The sequence below is a fragment of the Octopus bimaculoides genome, chromosome 3 (assembly GCF_001194135.2).
Source record: "Octopus bimaculoides isolate UCB-OBI-ISO-001 chromosome 3, ASM119413v2, whole genome shotgun sequence".
Taxonomy (NCBI): domain Eukaryota; kingdom Metazoa; phylum Mollusca; class Cephalopoda; order Octopoda; family Octopodidae; genus Octopus; species Octopus bimaculoides.
The window spans coordinates 89,670,142-89,676,599 of record NC_068983.1 but is presented as its reverse complement, the minus strand read 5'-3'; the positions used below and the strand labels follow the sequence as shown (position 1 = coordinate 89,676,599).

Genomic DNA, 6,458 nt, shown 5'->3' with positions numbered 1-6,458 from the left:
TTTTAATCAAAGAAATTTTAATTCTATTATTCTGTAAAATAATATTTAATTAGTTTAAATATACACAAATACATAAAAATAATTTTTAATTCCATTAGACATTCTAAAATACTATTAAATTTCATTCAGTTTTAAAAAAGGTAAAATCGGACAGAACTTATGGGATGACCTGGTATAATGAATATGATCAACAGATGACCTGATATAATGAATATGGTCAACAAAAGGATGAAAAGCAAAGTCGACCTCAGTAGAATTTGAACTCAGAATGTAAAAACAGATGAAATACCACTAAGCATTTTGCCCGACATGTTAAAGTTTCTGCCAGCTCACTGCCTTTAATGAAAATTTATTATATAATGTTCATTTCAAAAAGTTACTGTACACTGTTAATATTTCGTGTGGCTTGCCTTAGCTTCAATAATTGCTTCAATGCACCTGGGAAGAGATGCGTACAAATCCTTCACTATCTTCACAGGAATGAGATGCCATTCTCTGTGGCTGAGCTTCCACAACCCTTCAAGAAGATTGTGTGGATTCTTCTGATGAAATCTTCTTAGTTCTGTTCACATTTACTCGATGATATTAAAGTCAGGGCTCTGAGCTGGCCAATCTTTTTATATGGTAACAGCTTCATCAGCTAGACTCTGTTGTGTTGCATGTGATCTGTGGCATGGAGTTATGTCATGCTGAAAAATGTCACCTTTATCCAAATCTGGTATGAAATTGTCCTTTAGCAACAGGATGTGCTTGGTACTATTCAAGTTACCATCAATTTTAACCATCACTTTTTATGTATCCCCAAAGCATCAGACTCTTCTTACCCTGAAACTTCACTGTTTTGTTATGTAACATGGGTCGTTTTGCTTTCTAATAAGTGAAAATTTGTCAGAAGGCCTCCAAGAAAGCAAAGATCAAAACAGCTAGATATAAGATCCTAACTGTATTGTTTTTATTTTCCAAACATTTGGATTAGCTGAAACAATTTCTAGATGGGTAAGATGTTGGATGAATGAGAAAAGTAATCATCTGTTTTATTGTTTTGAGTTTACATGGACCATGATAGTTTCAGAAAAGAAAGCCAGGTGTTGTTGGAGAATGTTTGTTGAGAGGCAAGTAAGAGTATGCCTGTTAGAGTGGTAAGTGTGCTAGTTTTTGACAGTTGTACTGGTGTAGACTGCCAAATGCAATAATTTGTTGACCATTATGCTTCACTACTCATGTCACTAAGCTCCTGTCATTCAAACTCTCTGCCCATCAAGTTTTGCCATTTCTTTTCCAATCTGGTCTCATTGTGCTCCATAACAAATCTGGTTGGACAGATCTGTGGTGACATCATCATTTGAAAATCCAGGATGTGCTTATATATAATTTTATCAATCTGATTTTTACTGACAGCATTATTCAACCTGAAAGATCCTGTTTATGTTTACAAAGCTTTTCATAATCGGAGAACTAACAGTTAGGATTCAAAGTGAAGCAAAAACCTGCTACATGCCTCTCATGGAGATTTTGTCTTTTGGTTGCAAGGATAATTTTTGTTAAATGTAATTTTTCAACTCCCTATATTACACATAACATGACCATAACATGTGTATATGTGTGTGCACATATAAATAAATCTGTTTATGCACACTAACATTACATATCCATCAAAACATGCTTGCTTCATTTCTTTGTAGTCTTCATGCAGCATCACAGGATGTTAACAAATATTGCACATTCTACTTTTTACTAGAAGAGAGAATAACCTTGTTGTCTGCAAAAATAATAGCTGCTCTTCTATAATCTTCATTTTTCCATCTGCTTTTTCATGCTGGTATGGGTTGAACAGGTCAGCACAGTCTGAGTCAGTTCTTATTTAGAGTCACTGTCCTCCTACATCGGTCAGAATGTCCTGAATGTCCAGAATGTCCTGCTTGCATATTCTACTTTGTGGTAGGGTTCCTGCAGCTGGATGCCTTTCTTGTTACCAACCACTTTACAAAGTGTATTGGGTGTTTTATTATTGTGGTACTAATATTGTTTCCAAATTTTGGCACAAGGGCTGTAAGTTTGGAGCAGTGGGTAAGCTGATTACATTGGCCTCAGTGCTTCACTGGTACTTATTTTATTGACCCTGCAAGGATGAAAGGCAAAGTCAACCTTGGAATTTGAATTCAGATCATAAAAGCAAATGAAATGCTATTAAGCATTTTGCTCATTGTGCTTACGATTCTGCCATCTTGCCACCTTTTGTGGTACTAATATTAACAGTAAGATTAATAAATTCTCTTTCGGTGGAGTTGTCTCATCCTCAACAAAATTAAAGAAGTTCCCCTATTGCATGTGTTGTTTTTTGTTTGTCCATTTCTTTCTTTCTCATGTAACTGACTGTAAAAAGGGATATTTTCTATCATGTTGCTCATACTGTGAAGATTCCTCTCTACTTTGTATTAGTTGAAGTTAAAGAATCTCTTGTCTTACATTGGCCTCTATTCTTACATCTCAAAGTTTAACCTCTTAAACCTTTCAGCAAGGGTTGGGTTACTTTTCCAATAGTCCACAGCAGCGGTAAAGACTACTGGGCATAAGGGTTGCCTCATTTCCTTGATATGGTAAAGAGTTTTCTGGAGAGATCATCTAGTAACCCTTCTAAAATCAGGCTTATCTTATATACAAGCTCTTTCCTTCCTTGAGCCCCCAAGTCCTTGTGCTTTTAAAACCTGGCATCGGCCTTTTCCTATTCATGTTTCAACTGATTTCTTCCAGAGTGAAAGTGAAAAAGAGAGAGAAAGAATCAACTCGTGTGCAGGACTGGTGCTTTAATTATAAACCATGAAAGGATGACAGACATAAATTGACCTCATCAAGAAACAAATTCAAGTGCAGAGAGCCAGAATGAATACCACAGGGAATTCTACCTAATACTCTAGTAACTCTTGTCAACTCACCTGTATGACAAACACACATAGAGACACACATCAAATGAATCTGTTGTAGATACAGTTTTAATGATAATAAATTAAATGGATTAAATAAGAAATGATTGAATGTAGGCAGAACAGATAATCCAAGAAAGATATGCATTTAATATTGGCCTATGAGAAATCTCTAGAAATCAAAATAATCAGCTATGTTTGTATGGTGTGAGTAGAGGAAGTAATCGTTTTGAACAGGTATTTTCTCTCATCATGCACACTTTATATATTATATTTGTATTTTGCTGTTTGATTTTTGCCCGTGCAGACTTCAATTATTAGATTGTTCAGAAAGTTCTGAGCATTTTTAAGCTAAATCTTTTAATGCTTCATTGAACACACCTGAAATGTAACATAGTTAAAACTTTCATGTTGCTTGAAGTGGTAGTGCATCTCTTCTTTGTTCCTGACTAAAAATAAATTTATTTTTCATTCCAGTCACCCATTATTGACATTTGAAATGGATGACTGAAAATTTCATATTCGCCTTGTAATGCTTTCCTTTTCCTAAAAAAAAGGAGAAAATGCTGCAAAGACTTGCAAAAACATTTTATGTTGAAATTTATGGTGATGATGCTGTAGGTGAATCAACTGGTCGAAAATGGTTTGCAAAATTTAAAGCTGGAGAGTTTAGCTTGGAAGATGACAGTCACTGTGGAGGACCTTCAAAATTGGATGAAGATGTTTTGAAGGCAAAAATCGAAGAAAACTCAAGTATCACGACTAGAGAACTTGCAGAGGAGTTGGAAGTTTCTAAAAGTATGGCTCATGAACACCTAGTGAAGCTAGGATACTTTTCTCACTATAATGTAAGGGACCTTCACAAACTCTCAGAAAAGAATTGCTTGGACTGGTATTCTGTTTGTGATATGCTTTTGAAATGGAATCAAAAAATGGCTGGAGATGAAAACTAGATTGTGAACGAAAACATAGTATGAAGAAGATCCTTGAGTTTGTGTAAGAATCCCCCAAAACAGCAACCAAAGATGAATATCCATGCCAAAAAATCTATGCTTTGTGTTTGGGATCATAAAGGCATTATTTATTATGAGCTTCTCCCACAAAACCAGACCATTAATTCTGATGTGTACTGATGTCAACTGGCTAATTTGAACCAACAAATCAAAGAATTAAGGCTGGAGATGATTGCCAACAAGAAAGGGGTAGTGTTCTAATAAGACAACGCCCGTCTACATGAACTTGGCTGGGATCTCTTACTCCATTCACCATATTCTCCTGATACTGTGCCATCTGACTACCACTTGTTTTTTCTCTACAGAACTTATTGCAAGGAAAAACATTTAATGATTTAGATGGAGTTAAAATGCATCTAGATAACTTTTTGTCTTAAAGACCAGTCAAATTTCATGCTAATGGAATATTTAAGTTACCTAATAGATTGGCAAGGGTCATTAATAATAATGGAAATTATTTCATTGAGTAAAATTTATTGAAAGGTCAGTTATTTATATCTCATTTTGCATATTAAAAAACACTCAGAACTTTCTGGATAATCTGATAGTTCTTTTGAAATATGCTTGCTTTTGTTCAGCTCTGCATTAGTCCTATGTTCAGAACGTTTTTGTTATGACTATCCTATCTCTTTTTTCAAACATTGTAGGATTACATTATTCAGTTTGTCCTTCCTGTTTATTTCTTTATTTGAGATGGTAAGGTGTAATTTGAGTGAGATTTGACTAATATTTCTAGCAGGTTAAGGGATCATGTAGAGGCACTCTCATTAGCTTGTTTAAAATCTAGTTATTACATTTATTTGTGAAGATTTTGTATCAAGAGACTAAAACTTATATTTAAGGACTTCAAGGAGCCACTGTGAACTTATTTCAACCTGCTAGAATTAGCAGCTAAATCTCCTTACTGTCTTGAACAAGGCACTGTATCATGTAGTTCTAGATATCCTATGTCAGACAAAAAGACAGGACTGGTTTATTCTGCACAAGCAGGGCTGCCCTAGGGCTAAACAACAATTTTTTTTCTCCTCTCACCCAAGTAATGAAGAAAGTTGACAACCAAAGTTGTATGATAGTGAGAGATCTTTGTTTGGCTAAGTAAGTCTTTATTTAGTTTATATAAATGAGTATTGAGTTATTTGTCAATAAGTTAATGAGCATTTACATGCTACATTAATGAGAGGTGAAAAAAATTTTAATTGCTGTTCTTCACTTAACTTGTTCTACTTTTTCTGTGTTAATGTAGAATAAGCTTGTTGATCATAACAGCTGCAGTAGTAGTAACATTACATGCTAGTTACAAGTGTTTAGTATTGCACTGGCAAATGACTGAAAAATATAATAATAATAACTGACAGTTTATAGTCTTATTTGACTCTTATCATTTTCATCCTCTCTTCCATCACTGGTGTACAGTGGTGGTTTTTGTCATATGATATGCTACTATGCTGAGTCTCTGGTATATGCAAAATCAAACTTTTGATTATTTCTATACATAATGACTTCATCAAGACTTAATCTTTGTTTCTGAGTGTGTATCATTGGATTTGAAAATAAATTATCAGATTATATCAGGATATTGCAAGAATAGAATTATTAAATAGAAAATTTACCACTCTGGTGGATGTAGCATTCATCTAGTATACCCAGAATATATGCTCTCGGCCTCCATTATATCCCTCAATAAAATGCTGAATGGTTTGTACTTCTGACTTAAATAGATCTCACACTATCTGGTTTGAGAGCAGACAACATCAACATGAATGTGCAAGACAAATGATATCCCAGATTAAAGGAGGAAAGAGACATCTCAGTATGTCGCATACCAGTCTTTTGGTTCCTGTTGACTGACAGCTCTTTAAAATCACAACTTAGTAGTAAAAACTGATCTGGTAAAACAAAGATATATTCTATAGGATATTCTCTTCATCAACTATTAACTAGGGATTTATAAGAATTATAGCACTTTCCAACATTATCACTTTTTTTGGAGTGATAATATTGGAAGTACTTATTCCATATTGTATTATATGACAATATTATATCAGCGATAGAATAAATGTATACACGCACAGTATGTGAACAATCAGATACAGTTGTAATATCTTTGTTGAAAATATTATCGTTGGTGATGTCCTGTACCCGTGTGTGTGTGTGTGTGTGTGTGTGTGTATATATATATATATATATATATATATATATATATTAATTTATATAAGGGCATTACTATACAAGAATGCCTCACGCTAAGAGGGACTCTAAAAGTCAAACTACCATAACACATTTTTACCGAACGCGAGGGAATGTAATTCTCAAAGCTAACCCCCTAAAAACTTTAACTTAATGGTAAATCATGATTTCATAATCAACGCAGTAATTTGCATCTTTTACTCATCAGTACATGTATGGTCAAAACACATAAAAATAAAGGGAATAAATGATGGGTTTTTTTCCCTTATGAGGTTTTTCGACGCTAACTACTTGATAAATTCTTACAAAGACTTTATCCTATTATTGAATTATATAT

At 34.0% G+C, this 6,458-nt stretch overlaps 1 long non-coding RNA gene across 1 annotated transcript in view; it reads left to right on the top strand.

The window, feature by feature from the left end:
* LOC128247314 (uncharacterized) overlaps positions 1–4,421 on the top strand; it is a 10,825-nt gene extending 6,404 nt beyond the window's left edge. The window contains exon 2 of the long non-coding RNA XR_008263692.1: positions 3,399–4,421. This is a non-coding gene — a long non-coding RNA (uncharacterized LOC128247314). The remainder of the gene's footprint in view (positions 1–3,398) is intronic.
* Positions 4,422–6,458: the final 2,037 nt, after the last annotated feature.